The sequence below is a fragment of the Taudactylus pleione genome, unplaced genomic scaffold, assembly GCF_031769625.1.
Source record: "Taudactylus pleione unplaced genomic scaffold, aTauple2 ptg000170l, whole genome shotgun sequence".
Lineage (NCBI taxonomy): Eukaryota > Metazoa > Chordata > Amphibia > Anura > Myobatrachidae > Taudactylus > Taudactylus pleione.
In genome coordinates, this window is record NW_028284572.1 from 2,301,181 (window position 1) to 2,313,427 (window position 12,247).

Genomic DNA, 12,247 nt, shown 5'->3' on the forward strand with positions numbered 1-12,247 from the left:
AAATACACCCATAATGTTGTAGCTTTGTAAAGATAAATTAAATTGTACTTGTGATAGCTAGAAAATTATGTTTTGAAAATAAATCAAAAAAGCCTTTTTTTATTAAAAAACCTCAGTATGGTTTTAAACGTGGATGAAAACATATATAAGTTCAAGTCATATGTGCCTTAATCCAACTCTTATGTATTTTATCCTAAAGATTGCTTTAAAATCACCAAAAGTATCAATATTAAAGAGAATTCTCTGTATATTGTGAGACCTAACTTTCCAAAATCTGCAGTTTTTATGTTAACTTTCCCTCTCCGCACCCCTTTCATTACCTTCTGCAACCTTCAAATATTTATTGTAAAAATCATTATGAAGGATATTGACCGAAGATTAGGTTGGTAATCACTCCAAACAGCCTCCTGGAATTCACAGAAGACAGAGGAGTCCAAGAACGTGAGTTTCACAATAGCTCTGCTAACTAGACAGGAATTAATAACTAGCTAAAACCTAATTTGGAATCAGTTGCATGTGCCAAGTACTTTTAAAAGCACCATTATGAAAGGGGATCTAGAGAGAGGCATTATACAGCAATATACATTCTGCAGCCTTGCAACAATAATTGTCATCCTATCTGGAAAAAATATCATCATCCTTTAATAAGCAGTCCAGATTAAAAATATACATGTCATATTGTCCATTTTATGTGCACAGTTAGCAATGATTTGTAGCTTATATTGGCATTTCAACCGCATTAACTTCATTATCTGGTAACCTTTTATGGCATAAATCACATGAAGTTGCTACTTGTAACATCTTGGATATGTTGTAATGCCAGTGAATTAAAGCATCATTATTTTTGAATGTTTTTTCATGGCACATATTGTCAAACCTTATGAGGCCCATCAGCTTCCTTTTTTATAGGCTTGCAATGATTATAAGAAGATAATGAGGTGATTTTACAACACATATGCACCACTTTTTTAACTAAATATAGAATACTTTGTATGCTATCTGCAAGGACATTGTATGCCTTGCCTAGGTTTCCATGCCTGCTATTATAAAACAGGAGTCATTTTTTAACATTGCAAACCTTTTATATTAATTAGGGTACCTTAACTTTTAACAGGGTAGTTTATTAAGGGTGGATTCTGAATTGTGCACTTTAACTTGTGAATTGTGGGTGGTATCAGCACAGTATTTAAAAAAAATGGATATTTCCTTTCTCTTAAACATTGGCTTTTTTACCTGCATCCAGGCATCACATACATTCACACATGTGTACAGTAGCTATATGTGATGCAAATGAAAGACAAAAACAGGAAGGATGACAATAAAATAAGTTTGAACAGTGCACCAAAATCTTCATGAGACCATATTATGATTCCATCCTCCATTCTTTCATACCCAGTAGTATGGCTCATTCTTTAATATGGATGTTCCAGTATAGGGATGGATGTCTATAAGGTTCTGATGGCCTGTTTCCACTTCATTTCATTCTGCATTTTAATATTTCATGTCTTAATTCAGAGTGGTGTAGCACTCCCACCACAGCCATACTTCTAACGTGCCAATAAATAACAATAAACAATAAAGTGGCTAGTTAATAATAATAAAAAATATACAGAATTTTAAATGGTCATTTGTATATTTGCTTCACAATTATAAAGCCTACTGTTTAGCAGTCCACTTTATTATTTTATAAACATCAATATATTGTATTCTTTAAAATCATTACACTAATATGCTATTACTGTAGTTGTTCTTGCAGCTATGACTCATTTCTACTGTGATGGTGTCTTAAGCTATGTTGCTGCTTGGCCCAATGCTGGAATGTTGGGACGTTGCTTGGAAAATTGATACTGTAGGTACCAATCATCTGCTAAACTGAACAATGATTGTAACCCATGTAACTGTCCTTCCAACCAACCACAACATTAGAACAGTAACATTTAATAAATAGGTATCCTATAATTAAGTATTTTCACTGTTTATTATCTATACTAGGGGTGTGCACGGGCCACTTTTCGTGTTTTGTGTTTTGGTTTTGGATCTGGATCTTTCTTCGTGTTTTGGATCTGGATTGGTTTTGCAAAAACCACCCTTCCGTGTTTTGGGTTCTGGGTTTTGTGTTTTGGATCTGTATTTTTTAGAAAAAAAGCATAAAAACAGCTAAAATCACAGAATTTGTAGGTTTTTCTGCTCCTATGCTATTATTAACCTCAATAACCTTAATTTCCACTCATTTCCAGTCTATTCTGAACACCTCACACCTCACAATAGTGTTTTTATGTCCAAAAGGTTGCACCGAGGTAGCTGGATGACTATGCTAAGCGACACGAGTGGGCGGCACAAACACGTGACCCATCTAGGCGTGATACTGCAGTGGCAGACAGGATGGCAGTTTGAAAAACTAGGCCCCAAACTGTACATAATGCAAAGAAAAAAAAGAGGTGCAAGATGGAATTGTCCTTGGGCCCTCCCACCCACCCTTATGTTGTATAAACAGGACATGCACACTTTAACAAACCAATCATTTCAGTGCCAGGGTCTGCCACACAACTGTGGCTGAAATGATTGGTTCGTTTGGGCCCCCACAAAACAAGCTGGCAATTAATGTGTCCCTGCACAAACTGGCTCTACGGAGGCAAGATGTCATCCTCATCCTCCTCATCCACCGATTCCTCACCCTCTTCAGTGTGTACATCCTCATCCTCACAAAGTATTAACTCGTCCCCACTTGAATCCACCACCACAGGTCCCTCTGTACGTTCTGGAGGCTGGTCTCCCTGGAAGAGCTGATAATTCATTTTGATGAACATCATCTTCTCCACATTCTGTGGAAGCAACCTCCTACGCCTTTCGCTGACAAGGTTCCCGGCTGCACTAAACACTCTTTCGGAGTACACACTGGAGGGGGGGCAACTCAGGTAAAATAGAGCCAGTTTGTACAGGGGCCTCCAAATTGCCTCTTTTTCCTGCCAGTACAGGTATGGACTGTCTGACATGCCTACTTGGATGCTGTCACCGATATAATCCTCCACCATTCTGTCAATGGTGACAGTATCATATGCAATGACAGTAGACATGTCAGAAATTGTTGCCAGGTCCTTCAGTCCGGACCAGATGTCCAAACTTGGTCCTGCCTGCCCTGCATCACCGCCAGCGGGTTGCTTAGGGTACCTAAGTTTTTTCCTGGCAGCCCCAGTTGCGGGAGAAAATGAAGAAGGAGCTGTTGACGTGTCACGTTCCACTTCAGCTGACAGTGTGTTCACCAGCAGGTCTTTGCACCTCTGCAGGCTGGTGTCAGCTGGAAAGAGAGACACCACATAGGCTTGAAACCTAGGATCGAGCACGGTGGCCAAAATGTAGTGGTCTGATTTCAACAGATTGACCACCCTGGAATCCTGGCAAAGCAAATGAAGGGCTTCATCCACAAGTCCCACATGCCGAGCGGAATCGCTCCGTCTTAGCTCCTCCTTCACTTTCTCCAGCTGCTTCTGCAAAAGCCTGATGAGGGGAATGACCTGACTCAAGCTGGCATGGTCTGAACTGACTTCACGTGTGGCAAGTTCGAAGGGCTGGAGAACCTTGCACAACACGGAAATCATTCTCCACTGCGCTTGAGTCAGGTGCATACCCCCTCCTTTGCCTATGTCATAGGTGGATGTATAGCCTTGAATGGCCTTTTGCTGCTCCTCCATCCTCTGAAGCATATAGAGGGTTGAGTTCCTCCGCGTCACAACCTCTTGCTTCAGGTGATGGCGGGGCAGGTTCAAGAGTGTTTGCTGGCGCTCCAGTCTTCGGCACGCAGTCGCTGAATGGCGAAAGTGGCCTGAAATTTTTCGGGCCACCCAAAGCGTCTCCTGCACGCCCCTGTCGCTTTTCAGAAAATTCTGCACCACCAAGTTTATTGTGTGAGCAAAACATGGGACGTGCTGGAATTTGCACAGATGTAATGCCCGCACAATATTGGTGGCGTTGTCAGATATCACAAATCCCCAGGAGAGTCTGGGCCACTGGGCGATGATTTCCCTCAGTTTCTCTAAGAGGTTGTCGGCGGTGTGCCTCTTACTGAAACCGGTGATACACAGCGTAGCGTGCCTTTTAACGAGCTGGCGTTTCTGAGATGCTGCGACTGATGACGCTGCTGCTGTTGCTGCGTATGGTGATACATCTACCCAGTGGGCTGTCACAGTCATCTAGTCCTTAGTCTGCCCTGTTCCACTTGTCCACATGTCCGTGGTTAAGTGGACATTGGGTACAACGGCATTTTTCAGGACACTGAGGACACTTTTTCTGATGTTTCTGTACAGTCTCGGTATCGCCTGCCTTGTGAAGTGGAATCTAGACGGGATTTGGAACCGGGGACACACTACCTCCAGCAATTGTCTAAATCCCACTGCACTAATGGTGGATACCGGACGCACGTCTAACACCAACATAGCAGTCAAGGCCTCAGTTATACGTTTTGCTTCAGGATGACTGCTGTCGTACTTCATCCTCCTCGCTAAGGACTGTTGGAGGGTCAATTGTTTAGTAAAAGTAGTGGTGTTCCTACTTCCTCTCTGGGATGATGAACGACTCCCAGCAGCAGCAACAGCAGCAGCAGCAGCAGGAGGCGTAGCAATGCAGGATCCTCCAGAGGAATCCCCGATAGGAGAGTCAGTCATGCCAGTGACATGGCCTGCAGGACTACTTCCGATCCTGACTAAGGAGGAAATTTATGAGGAGGGAGTTGACGGTGTGGTTTGCAGGCGCTTGGATATAACAGGACAACAGGATTTAGGTGTCCCTGGACTGCTTACGGTCTTAGCCAAAGTTTCTGAACTTGACAGTAACTTATTATGAACGCGCTGCAGGTGCCGTATAAGGGAGGATGTTCCTAGGTGGTTAACGTCCCTACCCCTACTTATTCCACCTTTACATAAGGTACATATGGCAAGACAGTTGTTGTCAGGATTTGGATAGAAATATTGCCAGACCAAAGAGGTGGAATGTTTGGTCTTCTGCCCAGGCATGACCGTGATGGGCTTTTTCATCCCACAGACAACAACTGTCTCCCCCAGAGCCTGATTTAAACAAACCACATCACCATCAGAATCCTCCTCGCCAACTTCCTCCTCAGCGCCAGCTACACCAGTATCCTCATCCTGTTGTACTTCAACAGTGACATCTTCAATTTGCATATCAGCAAGTGGACTGTGGGTGCTCCATTCAGCACTTGCAGGGGGCATGCAAATGGTGGAAAGAGCCACCTCTTCCCATCCAGTGCTGGGAAGGTCAGGCATCGCAACCACCACCACACTTGGACTCTCCTTGGGGATTTGTGATATCTTCTTAGAAAGCAATGTTCTTTGCTGTGCTTTTGCCAGCTTAACTCTTTTGATTTTTTTAGTGGGAGGAGGGCTTCCATTGTCATGTGAAGCTGAACCACTAGTCATGAACATACTAGGGATCGACCTTAGCCGTTCCTTGCCACTCCGTGTCGTAAATGGAATATTGGCAAGTTTACGTTTCTCATCAGCTGATTTAAATGTTTTTTTCAAGGTCATTTTCCTGAACTTTGTCATTTGGGATTGTATGTGCCCTCTATTATGACATTGGGCATCGGGCTTGGCAGACGACGTTGATGGCATGTTATCGTCTATGTCATGACTAGTGGCAGCAGCTTCAGCACTAGGAGGAAGTGGTTCTGGATCTTTCTCTATTTTATTTTTATCGGAGAAAGTTTGGTCCTCCATTTATGTTATATCGATTTGATATATACTTATGATATAAACACAGAAAATATTTCTTTATTTTTGCTGGAGAGTAGTGCACTTTGTGGGTTACACCAGCCTTTAAGAAATGAGCCAGCCGGCTCTTTACTTATGGGACACAGGCGCACGCTTGGCACTGCTCCTTTGTTGATGCACGTGCGGCTACTGCGCACACAATTCACAAACACAGAAAATAATTTTTTTTTTGGTTTGGACTGGAGTGTACTTTGGGGTTTACAGCACCCTTTAATGGTCAAGCCAGCCGGCCCTTTACTTATGACACAGGCGCACGCTTGGCACTACTTTGTTGATGCACGTGCGGCTACTGCGCACACAATTCACAAACACAGAAAATATATATTTTTTTGGTTTGGACTGGAGTGTACTTTGGGGGTTACAGCACCCTTTAACGGTCAAGCCAGCCGGCCCTTTACTTATGACACAGGCGCACGCTTGGCACTACTTTGTTGATGCACGTGCAGCTACTGCGCACACAATTCACAAACACAGAAAATTATTTTTTTTTTGGTTTGGACTGGAGTGTACTTTGGGGGTTACAGCACCCTTTAATGGTCAAGCCAGCCGGCCCTTTACTTATGACACAGGCGCACGCTTGGCACTACTTTGTTGACGCACGTGCGGCTACTGCGCACACAATTCACAAACACAGAAAATTATTTTTTTTTTGGTTTGGACTGGAGTGTACTTTGGGGGTTACAGCACCCTTTAATGGTCAAGCCAGCCGGCCCTTTACTTATGACACAGGCGCACGCTTGGCACTACTTTGTTGATGCACATGCGACTACTGCGCACACAATTCACAAACACAGAAAATATATATTTTTTTGGTTTGGACTGGAGTGTACTTTGGGGGTTACAGCACCCTTTAACGGTCAAGCCAGCCGGCCCTTTACTTATGACACAGGCGCACGCTTGGCACTACTTTGTTGATGCACGTGCGGCTACTGCGCACACAATTCACAAACACAGAAAATAATTATTTTTTTGGTTTGGACTGGAGTGTACTTTGGGGGTTACAGCACCCTTTAAGGGTCAAGCCAGCCGGCCCTTTACTTATGACACAGGCGCACGATTGGCACTACTTTGTTGATGCACGTGCGGCTACTGTGCACACAATTCACAAACACAGAAAATATATATTTTTTTGGTTTGGACTGGAGTGTACTTTGGGGGTTACAGCACCCTTTAACGGACAAGCCAGCCGGCCCTTTACTTATTACACAGGCGCACGCTTGGCACTACTTTGTTGATGCACGTGCGGCTACTGCGCACACAATTCACAAACACAGAAAATAATTTTTTTTTTGGTTTGGACTGGAGTGTACTTTGGGGGTTACAGCACCCTTTAGCGGTCAAGCCAGCCGGCCATTTAATTATGACACAGGCGCACGCTTGGCACTACTTTGTTGATGCACGTGCGGCTACTGCGCACACAATTCACAAACACAGAAAATATTTTTTTTTTTGGTTTGGACTGGAGTGTACTTTGGGGGTTACAGCACCCTTTAATGGTCAAGCCAGCCGGCCCTTTACTTATGACACAGGCGCACGCTTGGCACTACTTTGTTGATGCACGTGCGGCTACTGTGCACACAATTCACAAACACAGAAAATATATATTTTTTTGGTTTGGACTGGAGTGTACTTTGGGGGTTACAGCACCCTGTAACGGTCAAGCCAGCCGGCCCTTTACTTATGACACAGGCGCACGCTTGGCACTACTTTGTTGATGCACGTGCGGCTACTGCGCACACAATTCACAAACACAGAAAATAATTTTTTTTTTGGTTTGGACTGGAGTGTACTTAGGGGGTTACAGCACCCTTTAGCGGTCAAGCCAGCCGGCCATTTACTTATGACACAGGCGCACGCTTGGCACTACTTTGTTGATGCACGTGCGGCTACTGCGCACACAATTCACAAACACAGAAAATATTTTTTTTTTTGGTTTGGACTGGAGTGTACTTTGGGGGTTACAGCACCCTTTAATGGTCAAGCCAGCCGGCCCTTTACTTATGACACAGGCGCACGCTTGGCACTACTTTGTTGATGCACGTGCGGCTACTGCGCACACAATTCACAAACACAGAAAATAATTTTTTTTTTGGTTTGGACTGGAGTGTACTTTGGGGGTTACAGCACCCTTTAACGGTCAAGCCAGCCGGCCCTTTACTTATGACACAGGCGCACGCTTGGCACTACTTTGTTGATGCACGTGCGGCTACTGCGCACACAATTCACAAACACAGAAAATATTTTTTTTTTTGGTTTGGACTGGAGTGTACTTTGGGGGTTACAGCACCCTTTAATGGTCAAGCCAGCCGGCCCTTTACTTATGACACAGGCGCACGCTTGGCACTACTTTGTTGATGCACGTGCGGCTACTGCGCACACAATTCACAAACACAGAAAATTTTTTTTTTTTTGGTTTGGACTGGAGTGTACTTTGGGGGTTACAGCACCCTTTAATTGTCAAGCCAGCCGGCCCTTTACTTATGACACAGGCGCACGCTTGGCACTACTTTGTTGATGCACATGCGGCTACTGCGCACACAATTCACAAACACAGAAAATATATATTTTTTTGGTTTGGACTGGAGTGTACTTTGGGGGTTACAGCACCCTTTAACGGTCAAGCCAGCCGGCCCTTTACTTATGACACAGGCGCACGCTTGGCACTACTTTGTTGATGCAAGTGCTGCTACTGCGCACACAATTCACAAACACAGAAAATATTTTTTTTTTTGGTTTGGACTGGAGTGTACTTTGGGGGTTACAGCACCCTTTAACGGTCAAGCCAGCCGGCCCTTTACTTATGACACAGGCGCACGCTTGGCACTACTTTGTTGATGCACGTGCGGCTACTGCGCACACAATTCACAAACACAGAAAATATTTTTTTTTTTGGTTTGGACTGGAGTGTACTTTGGGGGTTACAGCACCCTTTAAGGGTCAAGCCAGCCGGCCCTTTACTTATGACACAGGCGCACGCTTGGCACTACTTTGTTGATGCACGTGCGGCTACTGTGCACACAATTCACAAACACAGAAAATATATATTTTTTTGGTTTGGACTGGAGTGTACTTTGGGGGTTACAGCACCCTTTAATGGTCAAGCCAGCCGGCCCTTTACTTATGACACAGGCGCACGCTTGGCACTACTTTGTTGATGCACGTGCGGCTACTGCGCACACAATTCACAAACACAGAAAATAATTTTTTTTTTGGTTTGGACTGGAGTGTACTTTGGGGGTTACAGCACCCTTTAGCGGTCAAGCCAGCCGGCCATTTACTTATGACACAGGCGCACGCTTGGCACTACTTTGTTGATGCACGTGCGGCTACTGCGCACACAATTCACAAACACAGAAAATATTTTTTTTTTTGGTTTGGACTGGAGTGTACTTTGGGGGTTACAGCACCCTTTAATGGTCAAGCCAGCCGGCCCTTTACTTATGACACAGGCGCACGCTTGGCACTACTTTGTTGATGCACATGCGGCTACTGCGCACACAATTCACAAACACAGAAAATATATATTTTTTTGGTTTGGACTGGAGTGTACTTTGGGGGTTACAGCACCCTTTAACGGTCAAGCCAGCCGGCCCTTTACTTATGACACAGGCGCATGCTTGGCACTACTTTGTTGATGCACGTGCGGCTACTGCGCACACAATTCACAAACACAGAAAATATTTTTTTTTTTGGTTTGGACTGGAGTATACTTTGGGGGTTATAGCACCCTTTAACGGTCAAGCCAGCCGGCCCTTTACTTATGACACAGGCGCACGCTTGGCACTACTTTGTTGATGCACGTGCGGCTACTGCGCACACAATTCACAAACACAGAAAATATTTTTTTTTTTGGTTTGGACTGGAGTATACTTTGGGGGTTATAGCACCCTTTAACGGTCAAGCCAGCCGGCCCTTTACTTATGACACAGGCGCACGCTTGGCACTACTTTGTTGATGCACGTGCGGCTACTGTGCACACAATTCACAAACACAGAAAATATATATTTTTTTGGTTTGGACTGGAGTGTACTTTGGGGGTTACAGCACCCTTTAACGGTCAAGCCAGCCGGCCCTTTACTTATGACACAGGCGCACGCTTGGCACTACTTTGTTGATGCACGTGCGGCTACTGCGCACACAATTCACAAACACAGAAAATAATTTTTTTTTTGGTTTGGACTGGAGTGTACTTTGGGGGTTACAGCACCCTTTAGCGGTCAAGCCAGCCGGCCATTTACTTATGACACAGGCGCACGCTTGGCACTACTTTGTTGATGCACGTGCGGCTACTGCGCACACAATTCACAAACACAGAAAATATTTTTTTTTTTGGTTTGGACTGGAGTGTACTTTGGGGGTTACAGCACCCTTTAATGGTCAAGCCAGCCGGCCCTTTACTTATGACACAGGCGCACGCTTGGCACTACTTTGTTGATGCACGTGCGGCTACTGCGCACACAATTCACAAACACAGAAAATAATTTTTTTTTGGTTTGGACTGGAGTGTACTTTGGGGGTTACAGCACCCTTTAACGGTCAAGCCAGCCGGCCCTTTACTTATGACACAGGCGCACGCTTGGCACTACTTTGTTGATGCACGTGCGGCTACTGCGCACACAATTCACAAACACAGAAAATAATTTTTTTTTTGGTTTGGACTGGAGTGTACTTTGGGGGTTACAGCACCCTTTAGCGGTCAAGCCAGCCGGCCATTTACTTATGACACAGGCGCACGCTTGGCACTACTTTGTTGATGCACGTGCGGCTACTGCGCACACAATTCACAAACACAGAAAATATTTTTTTTTTTGGTTTGGACTGGAGTGTACTTTTGGGGTTACAGCACCCTTTAATGGTCAAGCCAGCCGGCCCTTTACTTATGACACAGGCGCACGCTTGGCACTACTTTGTTGATGCACGTGCGGCTACTGCGCACACAATTCACAAACACAGAAAATAATTTTTTTTTTGGTTTGGACTGGAGTGTACTTTGGGGGTTACAGCACCCTTTAACGGTCAAGCCAGCCGGCCCTTTACTTATGACACAGGCGCACGCTTGGCACTACTTTGTTGATGCACGTGCGGCTACTGCGCACACAATTCACAAACACAGAAAATAATCCTACTGAGGGACTGCACTATATATCACTTTATGTGCTTTTTTATTCAAGCTAAGTCTTACATAATATTTATTTTTTAAGCCATTTTTTATCATATAACATATTATATGATGTATTCCTCGCCTTTTTACTATTAATTTTATTGTATCCCCTATTTTTGTCATAAATATCCCTACTTTTTTTCCCTGCTATTATCCTAATAAATGTAGTATATCTTTTCAATTTAACCATATTGAGTTTTTGAATTTGTCTTACCAGAAGAGGTTACTAGCTTAATTAGCTTGCTTATTACTGGACTGTAGTACCCACAACATTTTTTATTCTCCTTTGTATTTTATATTTATTTTTATTTTTTATATTTTTTCTTGGTCATCATTTTTTGCACATCGGAACACTTCACACTGAAATCAGGAGTATATCTACTAAAATTCTTTCCAAAGAAAGCATCTGGTACGCATATAAAGGGATTACCTGTTGTATGTCTACCCTATTTATTACACTATCAGGCACTTTCTCCTCTCCCTCACCTTCCATATATATATATATATATATATATATATATATATATATAAAATCCAAATGGTCCGGCACTACTCCTGTGTAATCAGGATTCTGCCTCCGTACCCTCTGTAAAAGTAATAGCTAGTTCCAGTAGTCAGCGGCACTGGAGGTCTTAATCAGTTAAACAATCGTTTAATGTCCAACGTTTCAGAGCTAATGTGCCCTTTTGTCAAGGTATCAAGAAGTAAAAACAATGCAATCTTACCTTTATATCACCAAAGTGAACTTCATTCACTTCCGGAGTCGCCCGCGTCTGCACGCTGCAGGGCGCGTCTCTCGCTGATGACGTGTCCACAGCCAGCTGACTGCTGATCCCATGGTAATGGGATGCAGCCCAACTGTACCGCATCTCTGGGCCAAAAATTACTTATACTGAATCAAGTGCATACTCCATCACCACACAACAGATAAACACATATAAATCACATAGATAACATATAATACACAGCTCTATACCTACTGGGCAATAAAATAAGCTTACATTAGCCTACTGACATGTAGGCAGATTACATAATTGAAATGTTAAAGCATATATAAGGATCAGACAAAAGGTTTCAATGTTTTTATATCAACTAGGCACAGTAAGCAGCTTGCATGTGCCTAATACTGTAAAAATGGATAACATATGTTGGATACTGAAGTATGTCATATAACGGAATACAAACAGCTACATCTTGGGAAAGTCTATAGAAAAAGACAAATACATAGTATCTAAATAAAGTCATATTGTAAACTTAAAGAAACTAGTAATGTTTAGATATCCCAGGTCTGTCATAGAGCGTT